At 35.8% G+C, this 26,396-nt stretch overlaps 1 long non-coding RNA gene across 7 annotated transcripts in view; it reads right to left on the bottom strand.

Moving 5' to 3' along the window:
- LOC139791272 (uncharacterized) overlaps positions 1–26,396 on the bottom strand; it is a 294,536-nt gene that overhangs the window by 208,194 nt on the left and 59,946 nt on the right. For 6 of the 7 annotated variants that reach the window (XR_011723849.1, XR_011723853.1, XR_011723852.1 and 3 more), the window contains exon 3: positions 15,720–15,774. The exons of the other annotated variant lie outside the window; for it this stretch is intronic. This is a non-coding gene — a long non-coding RNA (uncharacterized lncRNA). The remainder of the gene's footprint in view (positions 1–15,719; positions 15,775–26,396) is intronic. 7 annotated transcript variants of the gene reach the window in all.

Here is a 26,396-nt window from a genome sequence, read left to right as displayed (position 1 = left end):
GAGCACGAAGCATTTCAGTTTGTCAGCTTTTAGAACATTTATTTAATGTTTGAAAAGGTTCAAAATGCGAAAGGAAAACAGGAAAAAAAAAGCAACTGAGATACAGTTGGGGGTGTTGTTTTTTTTTTTAAGTACTATTCAAACTACACCAGAACAAACCAAATTCAACAGAAGTCCTTATAATTCCATGAAATATAACAATTTCTATTGCCAGTATTAAAACTCAAAACATCAAAATATCAAAAATATCAAAACCAAGCCATGCATTCCAATGTGGAAGAACTTTCAGAGATGCTAAATAAGTACCTCCAGGAGCAGCCTTTTGGCTCAAAATATCACAGAAACCTGTGGTAACATCTCTCAAACTTTGCTGAGAATTAGAGGACCTAAAATGGGCTGTAAAAGGCCATCTTCCAAAGCAATCTATTACACTAAAGTTAATAGCATATCTCACAGCTTTCTTGATTTTAAAGGCACGTGTTATGGCCAAAGGATTATTAATAAAGTATTTCTGTTCTGAAATCAAACATCTCTTAAAAATAAATCTCTGTTTGCAGCATTGTTTGTGAGTAATTGGCATTTTTCCGCTTTTCAAAAGTCAAAAGTAATCTGGTCAGAAAAGGTAAGACTGCAAAAAAGGTAGGTGAAAGGTACAATATAATCATTGCAGTAGTACAGAGAGCTGAAATAATGAAAGAGATGTAATAGATGAGCAATGCAGAACAGCTGCATGTAGGAAGAACAGAAAGAAGACTGGAAACAATACTACAGATAGCTACAACAGCATCAAGCCTTTATCCATGATTATATAGTGCAAAAAATAAGAAAGACATTGTTAGTTTCTCAGCACCCTTAACTTTTCCTGATGTAACCATCTTTGTTTCCACTTACTGGCATAGAGCAGAGTTCTTCAGTTACAACTGAAATGGTTCCCCTTCCCTGTGAAACATCATCAACTCTATTTCAGTGACTCTGCATGCACACTTACCAGATTCCTAAAAGGATTATTGAGAAGAAAACACACTTAAGTGAGTTTTCAAAAATTTTACCCATGGCTACATGGGATCTCTTTCACACACCAGATAAAGCAAGATACTGTTTAACTCCTGAGAACACAAACTGCAATTTATATATAGCCTTAGTAAATTACATTTAACTCTAAGATGCTTACAACCCAAAGTAAACTTCATAGTAATTCTGAATAAGAAGGACTCTTCTTGTCCATCATCTACGGTAAAAGGAGGACCATCAAGGCCACATTTACTTAAAATGAAGGTAGGAAATATTCTCACAACTGCAGATGAAACTCTCAGAGAAAATTCTTCTAGCAGTTCTTGTCCTCATTCCTTAGCTCAAGTCCTCTTTACATGGGTAAGCATTTAATTCTATCATTCAAGGAGATGAGAAAATGGAAGTAGGAAACAGTAGAAAATGAACTGCAATAGTAGAATAGTAGAAAATGAAATAGGAAATGGTTCTGGGCCTGCAGAATGCATAGAACAGGAATGAATCCCAAAACTTTGAGAAACAAGGACCTTAAGATTACTTTTTAATTTCCTTCACTAAACATATTATATGCTGGCAAAACAAAATTGCAGAATAAATGAAAGGCAGTTTATTCTTAAGAACATAGTTAACTTGATGACATATTGCAAAAATAACTCATTTTTGTCTTGTCCCCAAATATGGTATTTAAACCTAATGATTACTTAAGTCCTATAGACAGCAAGCTGACAAGGAGCTGGATAACTTCTGTGTTGGTTACATTATAAATTTCCCCATAAAAACACTGCTTTACTAGAGCAAAGAAAGTATTAACTCCACTTCTAAGAAAAAAAAGGCAAATTTTTGCTTTCTGTTATTTTTCATCTTATCTATCGAAAGTTCAGCAGCTAAAAGCTACCATGAAACAGCCCAGAGTATTCAATCACAAATAATGCATTTCATGTGACTAAGTTGTATTTTTCTTCAAGCTACTCAATAAATTGTATTTAATGCAAAAAAAGTACTGCCTATAGTTCTTTAAATAGACATGAAAATGAAGTCAGAATGTATTAATCTGGGAGAAACTGTTACTGCTTATGTCCCAGAAAGGACCTCAAATTAGTTGGAAGAAACAGTGCCTCTGCACCTCAGCTGAAAGGTAAGGCTAAAATGACGTATTAGTGTCTATATGAAATACATCCTAAGCTGTTTTAAATAAAGCCAATAAAATCTGTTCCTATAATTTAAACAGCGTTTCTTTGGTATCTAAGAGATTTTTTTATTCCAATGTCTAAGAAGATTGTTCCCCCTGTATTTCTGCAATAAACTGTCTCATACTGGTGCCACTGAGCACCCTGGATCAACGCCCTTGGCTTCATTATTCCTTTTTTATTCCTCAGCAATCAGCATCTACTGCTCCATTTTCTGTTACCTTCATATTACTGATTCACAAACTGTTGCTTTCCACCCTACACTCTTCATTCAGCTCCATAGTACTGATATAACCCAGTACTTGATGCCTTTCCAACCATATCACCTTCCATGCTCATGTAACCTCTACATGGTACAGAATGACTCCATGTGCTGAGTTTTCCTGCATTAATATTCTTCTCTTTTAGTGATGCCACCACACCATCATTTTAGTTCCACATTTGATTTCCTCTTCATCCTCTCCCTGCATATAATTGATCTCAGTAACTTGGCTTCTTTTCTAGGCTTTTCCATATACTTCCAGTTTTACATTTCTGTCTTACAAGCTAAACCACATGCTTGTGTTTTGTCAGGTTGCTCTTTAGGAAATCATGACATAAGTGTCTCACCTCCTGCACTGCACTCCCTTAGCACACAGCAGCAAAGAGGTTTTTTTTTCCTTTTCCTTCCTCAACTCAGATTTCAAACCCTTCCATATAATCTGCTGGCCCAATGTATATTTAATTTTGAGTTCAAACCACTGAATAAATTCACCATGGGGTAAAATCATCAATGTATTAATTCTTGAAAGTTCCCTGAAATCTTTGTGTTTTATTGTGATACCCATGTAAAATGGAAAACAAAATAATGGGGGTTTTTCCTACAATTTTTCCTGTTACTACATTCATATGTAAGGTGTCTTTTTATTGGCATTTCTACTTGCAGGTATAACAAACACACTGCTACCTACATCTCTAAAAACACATTGAGGTTTATATAGAAAGAAATATACTTTTAACAAAAGAAAAAAAAGTTTTATAATGTCTGCCCAGACTGATAAGTAGTGATCCACACTAATCTATTAGCATTTTACCATAATTTTTAACCAAATCAATAGTATTGTATCTAAGAGGAAACAAGGACCACTAGAAGTCATCCACAAAGAGAGCTGCAGACTAACAACTACGTTATTCTTTTAAGTCCTGGAGCTATTAGTAGTAGAGGTGTGCTGGAAACAAGAAAGGAATATGCTGTCCAGGAGGACTAAAAATGAAAAACTGAATAGCTCTCTGTGCACAGTGAAGATCCTCAAGGAAGAAAGCACATGTGCAAATAACAGAAAAGAGATTTTAGGAGCACTCATACAAGCTGACAACTTTTGCTCAGATGTTTTACCACTGATCACCAGGGAAGTGTTCTGCAGAAGTTCCTGCACTTCTGTTTAACATTTCCTCCAATGATTCAAGAAAAGCAAATCCCAAATAGCCCCCAGGTCACATAGCAGTATATAAATTTGCAGTTTTGGAGGAGGAGAAAAGAAATGCTGCACAGGGAACTATCTTGTAATGCAAAAGCAAGGGGTAAGAGGAACATTTGTTCTCAAGCTTCTTCTGTTTTCATTCTCTAGTTTATGGTTTGGGGATGAGGTGTTTGTTATTTGCTTCTTTGTGCTGTGTTTTTTTTTTTTTTTTTCTTTTCCATTTTTATGCACTTTTTTCCCCCCTTCTTTTCTAAATACAGAACCTCCTAGATTCTCTTGCTCTTCAAGCTGAGCACTGAAAAAATCTGTCAAACAAGAATGAACCTGTCCCTGGACAAATTCTTCTTGCAACTTTAGAGGTTGTTTCCAGAAACTTCCCTTTAGCCACTGAAAGCTGAGTGAGTGATTCTGCCCCTGGGAAGGTGTGGTCATCGGCAGTCACATAATATTAGCATTCAACATATCCACGAGTGATCTCATCTTTCTACAACCCCAGGGTATCACTGTTTTTCTACTTTTTCAGCACTCTTCTCTGTCTGAACTGGCACTGCAGTCACTACCAGTGTTAGCCAAGAATTTAAGCCTTCAGAAATCTTGTATGTATGTACAGAAAGAATCACCTATACAGCCTCTACAAGAAAGCAGTCAAGGAGGTCTTTTGTCTCTGGACATCTTCATGTATACATAGCAGAGCTCAAATAGACAATTTGGTAGACTCAGTATGGGGTGTGATTGGGTTTTAATAACACAAAGCATTTACCATGGACTCCCATTACAAATTTGCTTCACTCAAACATTTGCAGTGAATATTGAAAACTAATGTCCAACTAAGAGCAACAAAATACTTATAAATATGATCTGAAGTAAAAAAGCATAATTTTTTAAGGCTAATTTTCACAGGTATAAGCATATCTTACATACATATTCACCAACTGTTGAAAACACTACATCAGCACGAGTATGTTATTTTTTTTAATATCATGTATGTTCTAAATAGGTGTAAGTTCAGGATATCACATTTATGCTATTAAATTCTGAAGTGGAATGCTAACTTTTGTTATGGCATTAGACAGCTTATGTCACAGAAACCATTCAAGTCTAACTGCAGTGGAAGCAGAAAGACAGAAGTTAGGTGATTACTGCAGTAGGAATAATCTTACTTTTCTGCCTTTGCTTATCCACAAGCTATAAAACTACAGAAACACCAAAGAGCTCTACAAACAATAAGGTGCCCCATCACCAGATCTATGTGATACAGCACTACTGATATGGTAAAAAATAATGGTAAAATGTTCATCAACACAATAAAAAACTTGCTGATACGCATAAAAGTCCTCCATTCAATTATTGGCCCAAGTGCAATATGCCCATTTTGTGCTATCTAACAGGTCCACAATACAAAGATATTATATATGCATATGCTGAAAAATTAACACCTTCACTTTCAAAAGATCAACCTGGATTTTCATAAATTGCGTGATTTGTAGCAATTTTTCATAAGTTCTTGCACTTTCCTCAGCTAAGAACTGGGCCATAATCATCTGAATTTTTATTTTACTTTTGTTTCTACCACAGCTTTTACAACCATTCCACACACTGGCTTGAATACTATATTTTGATGATTTTTTTTAATAGCATATGTTCCAGTTTGGATAGGAGTTTGAAATCTGTTACCAGAGAAGTGAAACACTGCAAAACACTTCAGGAAGCTTTATTTCACACATCTGTCTATGGTGTGATTTGCATTTATAGTTCAGTGGTTCTCTGATGTCCTTCATCAGCTTTATCCTGATTTCAACATGTTTAACATTGAGGGTGTTCCTCAAATGAAGCCTGTGGACAATTCTTTCCAGATTTGTTTTTACTATTCCCAATATAGCATATAAGAAAAAAGAATAGGAAGCTAAAGACCAGGACATGTGAAGAGAACCTGTTGTGATTTGTTGTGATGCCATTTGCATCGATGCCTTTTAAATTCAGTTGTAGCACTGGAAAATACAATGTGAAGCTTTATTGCTTTGAAACACTGCAAAGTTGTGAATATAGCCATATAGAAACTCTGTTGCCTTACCAAAAATGCTGATTTCTTCCAAATTTTGTACAAATAGAGAAAGCCATTTACTTTCCTAAAGTGGCTGAGACTACACATAAACTAAAGGAAAACATACAGGAAAACTTACAGGTCTTCTACAAAGAAAGTATTTCTAAATGTTAAGAGAGACAAACACCAACAACAGAAGGTTGTTGTCTGTTATCTCATGTCCTGGAAACATGAGATACAATAAGACTCTTGACGACCTTTTCTTTTCCCCAAAGATGTAAGATGAAAAGCATGCCTAAGGAGTCAGTTTTACCCAACAGAAGCCTGTATGAAAATAGTACAAAAGCAAAGGCTCAGTGATTAATCCTAAACCTTAGCTGGACAACTTAACAGTGCTTTTCCTCATTATGACCCCATATAACAGCATTATACAAATCACCTAACCATATGTACAGCCATGCTGTTCTGATACGGGCTGAAATAATAAAACTGCTCAAAATGTAAAACAACATTGATTTAATAAATTCACCCTGAGTTTTAGAGTTACCTCATCTACATGGAAGAAAGTACAAAACCTTACCAATCCTGGGTTTATTTTATGGGCTAAATTGATGCACCGTAAGGGGTTTAAACAAATCTTAAGACTTTTCTTGTAAAGGCAATGAAAAACCCATCAAATTTAGTAAAGCAACAGTCCTGGAGGATGAAAATAAGCAACAATCGTTTTCTTTCCTATCAATATTGTAATACTTTAAAAAGAAAAGATTTAGGGAACAGTGAAGTTCCTCACTGTTGTCAAATGACACATCTGCTGTGGTCTCCTTATTTAAGATAGATGTCATTGCTGCTTGCTGATTGAATTCTCTCTGCTGGGAGACTTGCCAAGCATCTATCAAAGCCTCATGGACACTTCTGGTTAGCTGAGCAGTAAACAACAGCCCACTATCTATTTCTCTACAAAGTACTTACCTATATCTGTTCAGATGTGATGACTGAGTATCAAAATCAGTACCTCAGACACAAGCATGCATCAAAGTCACTGTGTTTTCTAAACTCAGAAACAGCTGCTTCTTGAGGACTAATTCTTTAAGCCAAACGAAGTATATACCACACTTTTAGTACACCCAAAATTCTTTCCAAACTCTCAAAAAAAATCAAGGATAATAAAATCAAGAAAGTTAAAACTGGGCAAGCACAGCTGATAAAAAAATCAAGTTAGCAGCAATTCTCCCCTTTCTTTTATTACTAAAGTCAGTAGCACTATATGCAAAATACTTAAAAAGCTATGTTTTTTTCTTAAACATGTTTTGGAATTAGTAAATTATACAGCAATTAGATGGGCATGACAGACCAGCAGTGAGAGGAACAGTTCCATTTTCCTGGTGCATTTGGATAGTGGTTCCTGGGTTGTCAGCAGAGGAGAGGAAGTAGGTGTTGGAGAACCATCAGTGTGGAAGCTTGGGGTCAAGCAAGCCAGCAGAGTGCTAGAACCTAAAAAAATGGTATTAATTTCTACTAAGGTCCATGAAGTCTCAGAGGAGAAGTGGAGAAAGAAAAGAATTTCTTTAAGGAATCCCAAGGCAATTCACAGGATGATGTGTCTACATTTAGGTTCAAGAGAAAATGACCTCTAGGGTATGGCAGGTACCCTCTTCTTATCTGAGCTACATATTATGAGATGCACAGGACACACCACAGGTTTTCTCAGATGAAAATACAGATTGTTTTTCTTGTTCATGAAGTGATGGGCTTACAGGGGATATAAAAGTGCCTTGCACAGGGCAAATACCATCTCTTGTCAGAGCCATGAAGATCTAAGGAAGGTTATTGAAGCAAAACCAGAACTTCAGAGAAGTCATCTGTGCAACCACCTAAAACCTAAGATAGACAATGCCACCTAAATTTGTAAACTTATGTCCTCCAATCTGCATTTAAAATGTTATCTGAATGGGTGCTTGATAAGAATTTAGGATTTATATAATCTCCAAGAAAAGCCTCATGGATACTTCTGGTTAGGTAAGAAGTGAAGAACAGACTCGTATCTATTTCCCTATGAAGTATTTACCTATGTCTGTTCACATGTGATGACTGAGTATATGAAAATTGATATCTTAGTATTCAGCACTTAGGATCCTACAGCATTACTGAGTCACAGTTGCTTATTTTATAAGTAAAAATAAATATCCTAAAGTATCATTAGTTACCGGAGTATGAACAGTAAGACTGTGAAAGCACTTAAATTGTATTCTGCTGTTTGCATTAGCCACGAGCAGTCAGCTAAATTCCAACTGGGGAATCTTACAGTTAGTGAAAGCAGTGCTGAAAGCACACAGAGTGGTTTTCAAATTGAACCTTTCTCTGACCTGCAGGAAAGTGAATCTGTAAGTCATTGAGAGAGAGAAACAAAGAGAGACACAGGGAAAGGAATGAATTAAACATGAAATTCCCAGGATGCTATGTTTAATCATTCCTCCAACTATTAACACACTTTGGAAAGAATTAGTACTCTTATGCATGATGGAGAAATAGCCTTGTAGTTACGGTCTTTCTGCAGAACACTTCTTCTGGAGACTTCACTGGAGTCTCACTGGAGACTTCACTTCTCCAGACTTCACTGGAGTCTCAGAGAAAAAGAGCTCCTGAGCTGATGCTTTACTAAAAGAAAAAAATAACTACTGAGACAAACTGTGAAATATTACAGGGACTGCACTGTGATAACAACTGAATTACTGCATTGTTTTATCTAACTTCAGATCTCTAAGTCTATCAAGAGGTACAGAAGTTGCCTATAAGACTAGGTTTAAAATAAAATGCTACCCATCCACACAGCTTTTTGAATAGAAAATGCTAAATGCGAGGAATAACCTGACCGGAAATTTTACTCGTGAAGCACAAAAAATAATTCAATTATAAACTGTCAGGGAACCTTGTGGTTTACAATTCATCTGGCAGTAGTACTTAACTGATACAACTTGGGATCAGAGTCATGCAGCTTTGGGTGTAACAGGCAGTACTGGTAATCACAGGTTACTACAGTGTCCATCAGCTGGAGAGTCACCAGACTCTCCAAATGCAGTGGAAAGGCTTTGTCATAGTTCCTACTGCATGGTTTTTACTCTCTTTTGAATACAGAAAAAACATCCATAGCAGTTGAGATTTATGTTTTTCCTTTGATCTTTTTTCAAAGGGATATAAACAGGTGGGAGTTCTCTCTTCCTCTCCTTATGAAAAAACAAACCAAACCAAAAAAATTAGCTATGGATTTAGAAAGCAGAACTGAAACCTCAGTTCTAGTCTTAAACTATTTAAAATATGACTAACACTAGATCTTCCATTCTATTCAACTATTTTGCTTTACATCTATTAAACCTGACTTGTGGGAAGCATCTTTCCAATCCAGAAGTATGGAATTCATTGCTTAATACTGCATAGTTGTTTATATAGGCTTATATATAATCTTTGTATTTGGTCAGCTGCTGTTAGGCTACCAACAAATGGGCTGAGTCATACTGATTTTTTGTGAGAACTTTTGCATTTCACATGCTTGTGCAGAAGAAACAGGATAGATACAAACCAACCACTAAAACCCTTAAAAAAAAAAAAAAAAAAAAAGTAATTTATCACCTCCAAAACAAGACAGCAGAAGCAGAGACTTTTAAAACGAAAAGTTGTAGCTATATCATGTGCTCCCAACCTCTCCTTTTCATCCAACAGTTGATGTCTCCAACAGATATATCCACTTCCTACTTTCTTCCCTTCTTACCTAAGCAAGTAATCCCTTTCATTTACTGGTAATGAATTATAAAAGTTGTATGAGATACACAGAGAAGCATGAATCAAAATAATGTACATACCTGTTACAGTCAGGCCAACATAGTAAAAATTCACTATTCTCTTCCAGTTTGCCTATTGACTTAGCTAAATGCTTTCAAGAATGTTGGCAGTTCTCCTTACCCACTTCCCTTCTTTGTCTTTTTGGTGGCTTACCACAGATTACTATCATTCGACCTATAATGAAATTATTTGACAATGAGTTGTCATAAAATTATTCAACTACATGATATGATGAAAGAACTTTTGTATTTTCACAATCTCTGTCCAAATGCCAAGTGGTTCCTGTTTCTTGCTTGGGAAAGTGACAAAAATGCAGGTGGTTCTCCTAAGACTGGACTAATTTCTTCAGTATGAAGCAAAGTATTCAACTGCAGCTTAAGGCTGTAAACACAATAAATATGAAAAAAGGAAAGCAGATAGATATCTAACTTTCAAATCTAAGTGATGGTGTTTCCCAGCATACCTATATCTTCTTTGTGAATGGATTTTCTTCACTGTTACATTAGAATCATTAACTTCAGAGAAAACCAGTATAAGAATACATGAAGTTTAGAGAGCTTGAAACTAATTGTAATGGGGTTTTTATGCCCATGTACATACTTCGATGTAGCATTTATATGACAGAAACACAACCAAAATGGGATGCCCACATACTTTCAGTAAATAGATCATAAAACCAAATCCAAAATTAGTAGATTATTTGCTTTTCTGTTTGGGGGGACAAGGATGAAAAGAGAGGCTCTCCTGTGCTCCCAGTACTACTAATTAAGGTTTATTTTGAAAAATGTTTGTAAAAGTCCTCAAATTGTCTGTCCAATTCCTATTTTAGTTAAAACTATATTTATTATGATTAGATTATGTGAAATAAATGAATTAAGCTGTACTAAAACCAGGTCCACATTAACTGAAGACTGAACACACGGAGCACTGAACTGTTTACTTTGTATTGCCATAAAATTATACTGGTATAGCAATTCTGGGAAATACCTTTTTGGGGTCAAGACCTTAGAATCATATTTAGGCCAAACTAAATGAAGCTAGTCTGGAACTGAAAGAGCAGTGTCTACCCAACACTATACAAAATTTGACTGAACCAGTTAAATCATGTCAGGGCAAAACTTACTGCAAAAAGCCATACCTTAATGGCTTTATGACTCAAAAATGAATTTTATGACTTTATGAATTTAATAACTAAAAAAAATTAGAAGCTGTTTGAAAAGACCACAAAAATTACTAACTAATGCTAGCCCAGCACTGCGCTATTTATAGTGCAGAGGATTTGACAGTCACACAAGTTCCTGCTGAAAAAGAAAGGAAACAGACAAAGGTACCTTAAAACCTCCAGTTTCTGGGAAGGAAAAATCCTTCTCATGTAGTGGACTATAGTATAATAGAACAACTGCATTTCAAAAGAAATCCTGCTGGTCTGTAGGTAAGCTTAAATATATGACTTCCTAACTAGTATCTTTAGGTGTCTGTCTTGCTGCAGTAGTACCTTGGAAAGAAAAGCCAAGGTGCAAAAGGAACAGGAGCCAATAATTTCTTCACAAAGCTTATGTGACTTCTCAAGTTTAATACTCAACAAGGGCAAAAAAAAAAAAAAAAAAAAAATCTTTGAGCAGAAATGCTTTATTGTTTTGTGGCTTTTACTATCCTTGTATAGATGCATACATAGTTAATCAAAACCTAGAACTCCCGTTTGAACTCTTGAAAATGAAGATCAATACTCTGAAAAAAAAAATAAAATCACATGGAGCAAGTTAAACGCAATATTTAAGATTTTAAATGCTCTGAAAACTTTTCCTCAGGTTACTGGTATCCTGTCCAATACTGTTTATCTTCCTGATATCCCTTACTTCCTCTGTAATAGTACAAGAGGCAAGTCCACTACATTTTAAACCCAAATAAAATATCTAAAATTATATCCAGTGTATTAAGGCGTACATAACTCTGTTGCTATTTGTCTTCTAATGTTGATATAATTGATATTATATATTATATCATTAACAGATTTCTAAGCAGATTATTTTAATATTAATTATCAGTGAAGAAACCTCTCAAACTATTTCCAGGAACATGAACAAAAACTTCTTGGGCAGCTGCTCAACTTCTGCCTCTTGAGTCAGACAAACAAATCCGTCTGTCCTCTCCTGACTTCTGCTTTCTACAAAGCAAATGCAAAAACTCACAAACTTAGTGAATTACTGTAATTGTTCAGGAGTAAGACAGTTTAGCTATTTAGTGGTCTGGAGATGTATTTTGCCATCAGAATCACTGAATGCCTTAGTTTTCTCCCATCCTTTGCTTTTCATATAATAGGCCTTCTGTCTACCAAGTAGCATTAGATACACCATGTGATGCTGAGGTCTAGTTTACTGCGCTTATAACCTCCCTTTCCAAATGACCCCAGAGTAATAACAGCTTTTGTTTTCATATGAGACAAGCTGACATAAAATTACTCTAACAAAGTATTTATTTGTTATAATTTCTTTTTTTATAATGAAAATAATTACATGTGGAGTGTTTTTAAGGACTTAATTACAGAAGACTTGGAATTTCCTGTTCTTTTTTCAGGGGGAGAACATCAGTAAATTGGTTCTGACAAAACCTGTGACGAATGTCTAATGAGATAATACAAATTCGGATTTATAATGCTTCTTACTTAACCCAGGGGGAAGTGCAGTAGAATTTTTGAGACAAGAATGTGATGAGCAGTGTGGAGATGGCCATTTAACACACCATTATCATACACTTCTCCAGTCTGAATTCCCCCTAATTCTTTGTTCTTGTCCTCTTTCTCCTTGACCATTCCAACCTGCCGAAACCAGTACCATTTAAAGAATACATCTTCATTTAAAGAATACATGCTTCACCTACAAGCAGTTCTAAGAGTAAAACCAGTCATTACAAGCTACAAGGCTATTTCCAATTTTCTATTTTTTAATTTCCATTTTCTTTTTCCCCTTGTCTTCCTGAGCAGGAGGAAGAAGAGTTTCCATTAACTGATTGATTGATAGGTATTTCAGCTTTGGCTCTTAACCTCACAGATTAGGCAAGTACACTCCCTCTCTTCCTGGCAACAAGCAGGGTTAAAGGGGTACCAACAGATTAAAAGAAAGAAAATGCATGATACATTTCATCAGAGAAGTGCTCTGGAGGCATGCAGAGAAGGAAAGAAAAAATGCACCCGATGAGTCTGTGATAAACATCTGTGACACAGTGTAACAACCAGCAGCCTAAGACTAATTTTTAATCTTACAGTTGTAAACAGTAAGATTACACTTAGCAAAAACAAGTTAGTTGGAAATCCAGAAATACCCTCCATTAAAAGCAGAAGTTTCCCTTAAAAATTGAATCAGTTTTACCAAGCGAATCCATGGGTATGTGACCATTCACCAAATGTCTTCCTTCTCCTATTACCACTACACTGCTAATCATTCCTCACTTCAGAAAAAAGGCTTCAGCACTATCAGTGATTTTAATGTTGTCTGACATCCACTTTGAAAATTGTCTTTTATGTTTCAACACTGAGAGTGGCAGTACATGTTGACAAACAGACAAAGCTCTGCTGAAGGATTTAACCTCCTTAACATTGACAGAACAGAATGTAAAGTGGGGCTGGTATAATTTTAGCTAGCAAAATTATAGCTGGTGTTTTACTGTAAGCAGAGAGCAACAGGAAACTGGCTGTGATGTCTCGCATGATAGTTGTTCACAGCAAGAGTGGTGAAAGACACTACTTTTTCCTAACTTTGTGTTACTAAGATAGGCAATGACTTTGCAGAATCACTGCAGCAAATTGCAAATGTTCAAAGAAACACATAAAATACAAAGAGAATACTACCCAACTGAAAAAGAGAAAAAAACTAAAAAAACCTAAAAACTAAAACTTAAAAAAACTAAAAAATCAATTTTTTGTGAAACTAAATATTGTCAAAACAGCCACATGCTAACATTTATTACTCTTTATGTGATTCTCTGCAACCTGAACTTCTGTCAGTAGCAGCTATTTTTAAGGATATATGATACTGCATATCTTCAGTAATTTCATTCCCTAGTTTATTTTTTATGACTGTAAAGGGTTTTGATATTTTTTGTTTGTTTGTTTGTTTTGTTTCTAGGTATCTGAGACATTTCCAGTTTGTGTCCAGGGTGATGATTAAATGGTGTAGTTGACCTGACATTCAGGTCTGGACTCCTTATTCTTGTCCACTGCTTTTACCTTTGTTGCTGTCCTGGACTTGAAAGTGTATGATTAGAAATAAGCTTTCCATGAGGAGATACTTTACCTCTGTTTTCATGTGACTGGACAGTACTACTGGACATAGATATTATTGGAGTCAAATTACTGAAAACAGCACAAACTGTGGAGATTTATCACTGAGTTGCTACCAGTGTCCTTCAGCTTTCCCTGTCCTTCGTAACTTCAGCTCACCAGATAGAGTACTCCAGCACTAATGGGAACGACCCATTCAGAGTCTAACTTCAAGTCAATATTGTTCTTCCTGTTCTAGCTCAGTTCAGTTAGCCACAAAGTTAGGTGACCTCATATATATTAAATGAAATGTTTAAGCCTGGCTCCACACAAAATCGTGCAAAGTATCACCTGAGTATACACAAATCCTGCATACTCAAACTACCCATAATGTTCCTTACAGACCCACTGCCATAAATAGATCAAGACTTATGAAGTTTCTCATTTTCACAGCACCCAAAAGGCCAAGCAATTTTAGAACTATTGCAAATTTGCAATTCTCTTCCCTGTCTTCCTTGGACAGCTTTTGCTTTATTCTACTGGGATGACAGTATCTATATACAGATTTCTTCTCTCAAATATATAGATTAGAAACACCAGAACTCTTCTAAGAACGAATCTAGAACATGAACCAGAAAATATTCATTCAACTAGAAGGACTTGTTAGATCACTTCTACTTGATCCTTTTTCATGTATTTCAATTTATTTCTGGTAGTAGTTCACAATAACCAACATGCTTATTTAGGTAGGAGGTTGAACAGGTGATTGTGGCCTCCAGGTAAGACAGTGATATTGTACAATACATCAATCTCTTGCTTAGGGACAAATGGGACTCACCGACACCATCAATTCCATTTAAGAAAATGAGGAAAGAGGTTGGGACAAGTTAAAGCTTGTTTCTCCAGCAAGTTAACCTCATGACTCACTGTTCTTTTCAAACCTCTTCCTAAAGTGACTCAGAAATCTAAAAGTTGGTGGTCCAATCTTTATCATATCAAGTTTTTAAACCAGTATCTTCCCTGCCTCTGACAGACTGATGTCATTTTACATGAATTCCCTTTTTCTCACATTGAGAGATTACTTCCAAAGAAAGCCTTCAGAGTTCACAGAACACACAGCAGAGCACTACAACAATAAAAAGGAAAGCAGAGATGAAAAATACTCTTTTATGCATCATGAATAATGTCCAGTTCACCTTAATTTTAATCAGTCTTTCAAGGTTCACATATAGTAAGAGTCAGGAAGACTCTTGATTGACAACATAACCCTGATTTCAATTATGTAATTAGGATTGATTAAGAGATAAGTGACCTTTTTGAATATTTTGTTGCTAGTGCATTTTCTTTATCAAAGATCTCATCAGTGATGTTACTAAATGCTTCCTTCCTTCAAAGGAGATGTCTTGCACCACATGCCTTATTACAGTCTAACAGAAAAGTTTTCCCATAAAATCATTCAGCTTTTATAACAGAATTTACATCAAATTACAGGGAAAAAATGTTTTGAAGGAAGGAGGAGTGAGAAAGAGGAAAAAAGTGAGAAGTGAGAAGGAGAAAAACTATTAATCATGAAACCAGGGTTCCTGAATACAAGAAAACAATCTGGTGGAAAAATTCTCTTCAAAATTTTTAATGTGATGCACTACTTGCAGCCATCAATAAACTATTGCTAAACTCACTGAAAAAGTTTTAGGCAGACTTTCCCTTTGCCACAAAAGGCAAGTGGGGGCATGCATTTGTGTAAGTAAACTTTTCCCCTGCTCTTTCTCTCAGAGCAAAAGCCAGCAGACTTGCTAAGGATCCCAGAGTTCTTTGTCACTGTTACCCTTTCTGAACCCAAAGAAAATGTGAAATTGTACTGAATGTAGTAACAGTTGTAGCACATACAAAGTATTTTATATAAAAGTATAATCACACTCTATACTGGGACTTACCTTGAAGTCTGTGCTCTCGATAAACTTCAAAATTTCCAAGGTAAAGTTGAAGAGCCTTAAAGAGAAATCAGCATAAACAAGGACTTTAAGGACTGGACCCTAATATAATAATAGATTATAGTATCTTGTAATGCATACAATTTATGTCATTATGTGCACCAGAATTCTACAAGATAAAAAAATTTCTAGTGACAATATTTCATTCTCTAGATGAGATTCTTCTGGAAGAGTCAGTTATGTATGGCACCCAGTTGTCAAAAGACTTGGTCAATCACAATTCCAGTACCATGTGTCAGTATTCATAGAGATAAGAACTGGTGTTTTAAAAGAACTGCACAGAAAACAGAAACAAAATGGCACAGATATATGACATGATATCTCTTTAAACCTACCACCTTAAAGAACAACCAACCAACTTATTTTTTATTAAGTCCATCAAGTTTTGCAAGTAATAAATGAACTTAAATCAGTTCCTTCTGTGTAAGGCATTGCTCTCACATGTGGTTTTAAGAACTTGAAACGGCAGCAAGTTAACCTTAATTGTCCCTGGTTTAGTTTGCACCATTTAAATAACTAACACATCTGTTTTTATAGCTATAACATCTTTATATGTTCTTCCCCACCCCCGCACTCAAAGAAAGAAGGGCATTCGTCGGCTGTTTTGCTCTGTACATGGGCCATGTTATTCAGCACATGGAACTGGATGCAATTCAGTAACTGTACTGAGAGCTGCTGTTCTTTTTTGTAAAACACAAAGCTAACTTGAGCTGACTTTGTCCCTATCAAAGGGGGATGGCTCCTTCAGCCAGCTGGCAAAGTTCAGCTGTAACGCTGTGCCTGGTAAAGCACACAATGTCAGACAGATTTAGACAAATGAGGAATTCAGAAGATGAAGAGAGGGATAAGGACGTGACAAAACAGGACTTAAAAAATGACGTTCAGGGAATTGGACGTCTTCATCCTAAGACTGAGGAGACATTCTCACCACTGCATATACATTTGAAGATGGGTATTATACCAGAAGTTGGCCAATTTTGCTGTGGCCAAATGGCAGGCTATGGCAGGGTTCTACCCTGTGGGGTTAATAGGGTAACTGACAGAAAGGAAAAGTCCTGTTGGTAAGGTCTTATGAAAGCTTGCTAAGAATATAGAAAGATACGCAATAAACAGGTTACCTCTGGAGGCTGTGGACTTCACATTATTGGAATTTTTTTTAAAAGAATGAATGAGCATCTCTGAGGAATCTAGGTATGTGCTGTGGACTTAATGACCATTCAGAGCAGAAGGCAGGAGTAGCCTGGGTAATCAGGTAAGGCCATTCGTATTTCTAGGTATTTCACTTCTGAAGATCAATTTTTTTTTCCCTGATGCAGCTGGGGTTTTTTACAGTTTAGGAATGTAAAAATACCAACTGTGGCAAAACTGAATTCCCCCCTTAAAAATAAGAAAGTAACACGCATGTCCCTAGGCCTTTTATTTTTTCCTTCTTGGGAGTAAATTGATTTTTCTAGAAACTAAAGTAAATTAGAATTTGTCCTTGAAAAAGTCCAACACTTGTATTCCTAAGACCCTTGGCGGAACAAAGCCGGCTCATTAGACTTACTGTGAAGTTAAAACTCATTGAAATCAAATTTTATGTGTAGGCTTTGCGGGGTTTGATACTATTCTGCCTTTCTTGTCATCCAGCTGAACTGTTTTTCTATACAGAGTTTCCTCCCAGACTGTCAGCTATTGAAATGCCATTCTTCTCTGGAGTGCCAGGATATGAAGATACTACCTTCAACAAAACATTTTTCTAAAACCCAAAGTTCTTTAGCCATAACAGAAATGGGATGCAAACTTGACCATAAAGACAAAATAACTCTAATTCCGAGCTCCTTAACGAGAAAACCAATTCTTCAAACATATGATCACCTAGTACTGAAGAAGAATAAAAGAGGATGTAGTCAACAGATTGAACAATAATCCGTGCTACAGAGGAATGAACACTGAGAAATAAGTCAAGAAAAGCTGTAGGATTAAGGCTCTGCAGTGTGTCTACCACAAATCTTGTGTGCAGTATTCAAAAGAACATGTACAAAACAATATTAGATAAAAGTCTATCTACCGTTTTGCTCAGATTTCTTAAGAGTTTCATTGCAATTTTAAAATAACTCAGTTTTGTAAATCCTGCTCATTGGGCTATTTAAATAGTTCTGTAATGTTTTGTGGCCTGGAGTTGTTGATATCTATTCTCAACCTTAATTCTCTTTTAATGGAGATTTTGCCAAGAATATATGCCAGCACATTGGAAAACTGTTAAACAAATCACTACAGGGGAAGTAACTTCTTAAAATGCAGTGCTTGGCCTCAGGTATTCACAAGGTGCCGTGGCTGTCATGGCTACAGACTGTTAAGGATATAACACTGGATCGACTGTTTTCATTCATGGAGAGGCCCCAGAAGGTAGTATTAGGCAACAGCTTTTCTATCTAGAAAACTCATATGCTGGATAATGCAAAATACTTCAATCTTCTTTGATCCAGTGTGTATATGAGTCACTGCGTGCTGTGGCCAGGTACCATAGTAAAATCCCCCAACTTTTGCCCTGCAATTTCAACTGGATAACTGGATATTGCTGTGCTCACTTTCTGTCCCAGAGAGTTCAGTTTGTGCTGACTGGCTCTGTGATTTTAAACAGCTGCTGCCCATCACTGTACATTCATTTTGTTTCATTGGCAGGTGAAAGGAATCCTGCATTGCAATCTAATTGTGTGTAAAAGTGATATACTACAGCTTCCTGAAGACACTGACAAGTATTCAGAGAAACTCCTGAGCAGAGAGAAAAAGCTACTATTAAAGGAATTATTTATCAATATTACACTTCCCATACTCTTAAAATATCCTTGCCATGAGTTTGAAATAAGCATAGCAATAATGTGCAAACTCACATAGCTACTTGAAGATTTTTGAACAGGTATTCTCAGAGTCCTACACTGTATTGCTACTGGTTTGTAGCCAGTCTACAGTTTAAAAAAGAAAATCAAGCAATACTTTTTCTATTAAATAGGTTACTTCTGCTTGAGTTTGCTGAGCTAAATTATAAGTGTTAGAAAAGACTGATTTGCTTCCTGAATTATAACTTTGCACAAGTAAACTGCATCTCAAGCATACTACAGTCCTGCTAGATATTAGAAAAAGTCATTAAACCAAAAATTGAAATAACAAATTTTTAAACTCCCAGCTGTTGAATTATATCCCATCAGTATTTTGTGGTGCAGAGAATTACATATTTAGATGTTCAGAAGATATGAAAATGTATGCAAGTCAGGAAAACTGAGAAAAACAGAATACAACACAGTTAATTTTTCTCCTCTGTTTCATTTAATTTTATTGCATTAGTTTGTACTTAATCCATACTAACAGAGCAGAAAGGAGTTTACTGTCTAAGATGGTCATGGACTGGAATTAACTCACTTTATTTAAAAGAAATATGGCTGATTTTTTTTTTTTTTTTTTTTTTTTTTTTTTTTTTTGTTATATTCTGTCTGTATGTATCAAAATTAAAACAGGAAAAAAAAATTAATTCCTGTTTCCATGAGGACTTATCACAAAATTCTACTAGTTTCTTTTCTGTGTTCAGTTGGTATCTTAATATGAGAGAGGGAACCTGCAGAAACTGGTGCATTTTTAATAACACATCTATACTAGAAAAGGGGACGCTTTTTAATAATGTTTTAACCAGTGCATCAGAATCTGTTGTGAACAAGACTGTCCACTTCTACGAAGTGTTACTGAGGAAAGAACAAATCTTAGATCCAAACAATCATCCCACCTAAAGAAGACCTTTGAACTTCTCATGGGTTCCCTATTATTCCGTACAGTCGAGACGTATGTTTCTAATAGCTGAATAACTTCCTGGTAGTGTTTAAGCTTCTTCACTGATGATACAGTGAGTTCTTAGCTTAAGTGCCTCAAGCTTGGTAGGATGTGTCCTACCTTCTACCTAACCTAGTAATGAAATTTCACCTTCACCAGTTTCACATATTTAAATGAGTACATGCCTGGTCTACATTAGAAATTGAAAACGTGCTAACTGGCACGTCCACGTCAACAGAATAATTCCTTTCTTTCCCCAACTACACAAAAGATTAGGATAAGAAAAATGAAAAAGAAAAAAAAAAGCTCTAACAACTATTTTCTATTTCTTAAGGAAGCTCTTAGCTTTCAAGGTGTAAGTTAGGGTTTTTCACAGATTGCCATATTTGGAAGAAAAGAGTGCAGTACCATCAGAGTCACCATCTCAGGTCATGAAGCTGAGTCACAGTAGATCTTTAAAAACTACTTCTCTATGAGGCATTAGGAAGAAAAGACATTAAAAGACATTATGTGGTGCCACGCAAATTTTCCTGGCGTGAGAACAGACTTTCCATATTACCCACAGGTGATAAAATCATAGGTAGTCACACAGATTATTTCAAACCACAGTTGATAAAATCTTTACATATCATCATGTCTTTCTGCACCAGGACTATGCCATAAAACAGAAGGTACACTCTATCATGGGAAAATCCCTATCTCAGAATGATTATTCTTGCCCTTGGTAGTCTTTTCATTCAGTCTCTGATACAACTCCAATTTCTGTTCTTCCATAAGGAGAAGGTAATGATTACCTTTGCCTGTGTGAGGGAAAACTCGCACCAACAACCCCCTCAAACAATCCACATCCACTTCCCCCTCAACATACAACTGTTTAAAACTTTTAAAGGTACTTTTAAATTAGTTAATTAATTATTCTCCTCTGTAGGTGTGAAAAAACCAAGTTTCTCTAAAGAGGGGCTGGGAGATATAAATCTCAGGCTCTGGTGCTTAATAGTTCTATAAAGTAGATAATTTATTGCATTATTTGCATGGAAATTTTCTCTGTATTGTGTCTTTTGACCAGATATTAATTTTTAATTAGAAAGCAATAGACCCTTGGAATTGATCAAGGGAACTGATCTCCCTATATATTAACAAAAGAGTGTTTATGGTAAGAGTATATGATAATATGGTAAAAGACTAGAATAAAGGTCTTTAAAGCAGTTAACACAAGGGATAATTTTACTGTGCCTGCTTTATGAAAGTACAGCACATAACACAATTTGTAGTGTTCCACATCTGGCTGATCTTTGCAACCTTGATGAATCCATGAGAAACCTGAGCAGATTTTGAAATGTTGCTATTACAGCATGAAAGTGCTGACTGAATAATGCATTGAGACATCTTCAAAATTCTGGCAAGATTTCTGATTCATGTGTAGGAGTCATGTCCACTTAAACAATATAAGCATGAAGTTAATATTGATGCTTTTGCCTGTTAATTCTGACAGCCTATGTCATCTTTCGAGTTCTACCAATATCTGAAGACATACAGAATGTTGACCCCTCCCTTAATGTTCCTTTCAGTGTTCTTTTTATGCTGATGTTTCAATGAAATACATACTCGACAGATACTGTTTCACTAATAGTCAATCACTGCAGTCCATCATTTTCCATTATACTCAAACTGTTTCAGTATTTTCCATTTGCATTGCACCAGTCTGAAATGATTATATCTGGGGCTAAGCAAAGAAAGTCAAGAGAAAGGGGACACATGCCAGCATGCTTGTCCCATGCCTTCCTTCCCAGCTATGCTGTCTGCAGTAACTGCAGCACATCCACTCTAAAGCTTAGAAGTGTTTCTAGAATAGCAAGTTCCTGGTCATAAATCATTATCTGAATAGGAGAGAACAGGTGACAATATGACTAGGGACATTCTCTTGTTCTTAAAGTCTATTAGCTGTCTCACAAAAAGATAAGATACTTTACATTGAAATATGTATGAGCTTAAGATAAATCCTGAATAATGCAAACAGGGCACAGGTGCATTCTGAGCAGTTCTCTGTTCAAATGATCTCACACTCCTTAACTCTGTATAAACAGCACATTGCACTATCTAGCACTGTTATGGATCTTCCATAGCATTTAATTCTCCCACATGGGAAAAGTGAAGGGCTATGAGAAATTGCTCCGATATAACCAGACTACGAAGCAGCAGGTGTACTGTTTATATTGCAGACTTCTGTGCCAAAAATAGTCTAAGCCTGTTGACTGACATGGATACTGACTATCCAGCCACTGAAAAAGACTGCTTTTGGGAAACACATTTGCCTTTCAGAAACTCTGTGTTTACTAGCTACTTAAGTCACTAGTTATTCAAGTTTCTAGTTACTCAAGACATTGACCATTAAAAGCTACACTCCACCATGTCAAAACTCCTATTGCAAATGAAATTCAGAGATAGTAGATACTTTGGGAAACAGAACCATCACCTCCAGATAGCAAAGGTAAACAGAGAGGTTATGTATGTAAGCATGACAGCTGACATAAGTGTAACCCACAGGTCCCGTGACAAAATGCAGAACACGTTGTAAAACATTTCCACGGGGGTTTGCCAACGTTGGGGTGACCACAAAGTGCACTTAGTGCTGATACTGATGCCATGCAAGTCAACCAGTGGAACTAGACTGCACTTGACCAATAATTTGATTACATCATTGAGGACACAGATGGATGGTTACAGGAGGTACAGTTTACCCCTTCTCTGGAGACTTCAAGTGCGAATGAGATCACTGATTACATCCAGACCAGAGACACTGAGGCAGAAGTGCAGCACAAACATCTGTGTACTAAAAAGTTCCAGACATAAAATTTCTACATCTGAAAGTGGGGTCCATCACCCAAAATCATATTTGGTAGGCAGTCTTATTCAGAAGAAATGAAGCAGGTGACCAAATGCATCTCCTTAAACAACATGGCTTTACAAAGTCCAGGGTTTTTTTTTTGGTTTTTCTTCTCGTGTTTTAAAATATTTCAGTTTCAAAGACTACAAAATTCTTTATAAAGAAACATTTATATGCAGGTAATCCATTCACAGATTTAGGATAGGAAGATTATCATTATGCCCATTCTAGGAAAGGTGAGAAGGAAGCATAAGAAGTGACTTCTCTTTTCCCAACAAGGTAGCAATAATGCTAGGAGAACAGAACCAGGTCAGAAGCTTTGCTGACCAGGCCTCACTGCCTGGCAGATGGGAAAATTGAGACTGATCACAAATAAAGAAACAAACTTACTACAGTAACAAACAAGAATGGCTAACTGGAGGTTTAGGAAGTGGAGACACCTGCCAGAATAAAAAAAAATTATGTCTGACTTGGCTTCTATGCAAGGATATAAAACCAACCAACCAACCACCTGCATATGGTAAAATCTTCTTCATGGCTCTAAAGCTACAGGGATATTCTAATTTGTCAAACTAATTTGACACATCACATAGATGCAGGGATTTCTTGTTTGTATAATAGTGCCAATTTTATTTGTGTGCATTTCTTAGGAATAAGGCATCCTTCTGTAACACCTCTGAGGAGACTGGATGAAGAGGAGAAGAATCCTACATAAAAATTAGGTAACACTGAATACTTAAGACTATATATGAATAAAAAATTCAGGGACGTGATAAGCTTCTAGCTTTGGAAAATATTGTCTGAACCAGTCTGAAACAAACTAGAAGGAAAAAGAAGAGAGATCAGTAAGACTTGAGATGTGAAAGAGACTTCAACAGAGAGGAAAACACTGGGGAGTAATGAGCAGCAGAAATATCCTGTTCTTGTATTGCTCTGCAGGCATAATAGTGACACAGTCAACTAAATTCAAAGATGCTCAGAATTTTTTCTGCAAAATTGTCTAGTTTTAAAATTTAAATAGTATAGTTTTAAAAGTGGGGGCTTTATTATTATTATTTTTTTTCTCCTAACAGTGCTTAGCTCACTGAAATTTAGTAAAAAGTTTCCAGTTTCCCTACAATTCCTTAGAGAAATAAAGTCAAAACAAAGCAGAAGTGCTGCAGAAAGCACAGATCAATAGAAACAGCCAGTTCTGGTAGACATTCTCTCTGAGATGCACACATTCAACTCAGTGTAGAAGATGGCAATTATAATACTTACTACCTGGAATAGCACACCAACAAAAGCATCTTACTGACACAGCAAAATTCGTGTGCTCCCGCCCCTTCTAATAGCAATCAGATAAAGGTTGCTTTACAGACCTACTTGCCAAATACAAGCAGTTAAAATGGCATAACTCACTTGTTAAGCAGGCCCATTCTTACATCTAAAGCAACAAGTCCTATAGTACACTTGAATTTACCACTTGATCAAGCAACGTGTATTAAACCAGATGACAATGTTTCTGCTGAAAACAGCAGAGCAATTTGGACAATTGATTTGATCAAGCACTGATCAGAGGGGAAGAAACATTACAATTAATAATATGTTAAACAAGTTATAAAGAGAAACACAATGCGATATTTTATGCTGAAAAACTCATAACCTTGAAATATAACATAGTAAGATTTGAAGCCAGGAGGAATTAAGCAATATTTTTTTCAGTGGCACAAATCTCCTACTTGTTTCTAGCAAATAAACAGCAGGGAAAAAAAAATAAATTTAAAATCTTACACAAATATTTATCCCAAATGGTTTACTGAATCACATGTGAGTTGTGCCTGTCATGGACATTGGGACACAGAGAACAATGGAAGAAGTTCCATATTCCACTGACAGAGGATAAACCATTTTAATACAGTGTTTTTCCTTTCTCACCACCCTCTTCTTTTCTGTAGTGGCAGCTGTTTGAAACTGACAAAGTTAGGGTGTTGAATTGTAATTGACAGAAAATGAAAAGGTGAAATACATCTTAAATCAGCCTGATTTCAGCTGCGTGTATGGATGTGTGCACGCATTCACTGACAGACAGACAACTCTGCAAAACGTCAGCTCTTCCAGCACATCAAGCACTATTATTTCAGTGTCTGCCCTCCTTGGGACATCTACAGTTTAAGCACCTGAGTGCCACAATTACACCTGAGAAATTAGGGTCCCGCAAAAGCACCCATTCAGGAAAATAAATCTGCTATCATGGATTCTATCTCAGCACTTGTCCCTTAGACTGATTTTCTTTTCAAGGTAATGCTCTCTCTTTTCACTCTCAGATTAATCCTTTAGAGTATATGGGGAGACTTCTGATAAGAATGTAACAGTATTTTGCCTTCTTGCAAATTGCTTTATCTCTTGTTCCACAAAATGTATTGTATTGGAAATCTAAATGGCACTATATGGTATGTATAATCAATCAGTCCTGTCTTCTATCTTTCTCTTAGTCTAGTTGACTAAATATTGAAAAAATGAAAGCTGAAAGGCCTTTCTACAGTCTGCAAAAGAAGTTTGAGGTAAATTATTTCAAAAGCCATACCAATACAAAGAAATTAATAAAATATTATCTACTTGAGTAATTTCAGAAATATGCTTTGTAACACCTGCAGAATTACAGTTTTGTGGTGCTTATGTATTTTTTTATTATTATTGTCTTCAAGTTAAATACAAAGAAATAAGCAACTTTATTTCTCAAACTATTTCTAGAAAAATAATGAAAATATAACTAAAGCTTATGCAAGGAATTATAAAGCTACTGAGAATATCCAATGTACACGATAAGGGAAGTAAAGTTCAAACTTTTGACAACCTTTTTATATTTCAGGAAGCAGTTAAATTTGTAAAATATTAGCAAGTTTTAGGAAAAGCTATCCGAGACTATTACACACCAAAAATTTACAATTGACTGAGCCCCTTAAAATGGCAAGGTTCAATTTAAAAACAAAACAAACACAAACCAAAACCAACCATACTAATTAAGATTCAATAACAAAAGGGCTTTTCCTTTTGAACTCTAAAAATACATAGTAATGTATTACTGACATAGTAAAACTTTGTCATCTGTATCCTGCTGCCTTTGCTTATATATAATCACTTATCATCTTCACAAAACATTCTAGTGCAGTCTACCTCATGCCTTCTGAGGTGAGACTCTATTCAAACTGGTTATGTGTAAATTATATGATTATATGGAGGTGGGAGAAAAGCCCTTGGAATGTTAATAGCAGGCTTTATAGGAAATTTTATTTTTTATTTCATCCAAACAATTGGATGGAGCCAAGTAATACTTTTCTATTTTGTATAGAAAGAAATTACAAATGTTAATCAGACTCTTAGATTCAAAGCCCTTACTGGAGGGCAGTTCAAAAGACAGAGCTGTTGTGCCAGAAACTGATACAATGCTTCGTCTATGGCTGCATTTTACAGGGATAAACTCATAAAATAAAATGGAATGTAACAGAATTCTCAGAAAAGTCTTAGGTAAAACCAAGATTCTTCTAAATGCTGATCTCACAGCTATGAAATTTTGATAATGGCAATGAATATTATTTCAAGATCTAAAAAATCCAAGAAATATCAAAGCTACCATTTAATGTTTACTTCTAATCACATTGTCACCTGGTACATATACTAAAAATATATATTTGCACACTCGTTTGTTTTTACACAAGATGTTATTTCATTGCATCATTTAATCACATTTACGTCTACATAAAGAAAACTGATCGATTAAAAAAAAAACACCACAAAAAAAACCCAAAACAAAATAACTCCTGTCTTGAATTTTCAGTTGTATACTTAGAATATTACCTCTATCGCTATTTATAGACATTAGAAAAATATACACATTAAAAAAAAAGAATAAGCCTCCAGCTCAATCATCAATGCTTTTCAAAAAAATAAACCTT

This window comes from Heliangelus exortis, chromosome 1 (genome assembly GCF_036169615.1).
Source record: "Heliangelus exortis chromosome 1, bHelExo1.hap1, whole genome shotgun sequence".
Classification (NCBI taxonomy): domain Eukaryota; kingdom Metazoa; phylum Chordata; class Aves; order Apodiformes; family Trochilidae; genus Heliangelus; species Heliangelus exortis.
Note: the sequence above shows the minus strand (reverse complement) of the source record. Positions and strands in the feature narration are given on the sequence as shown.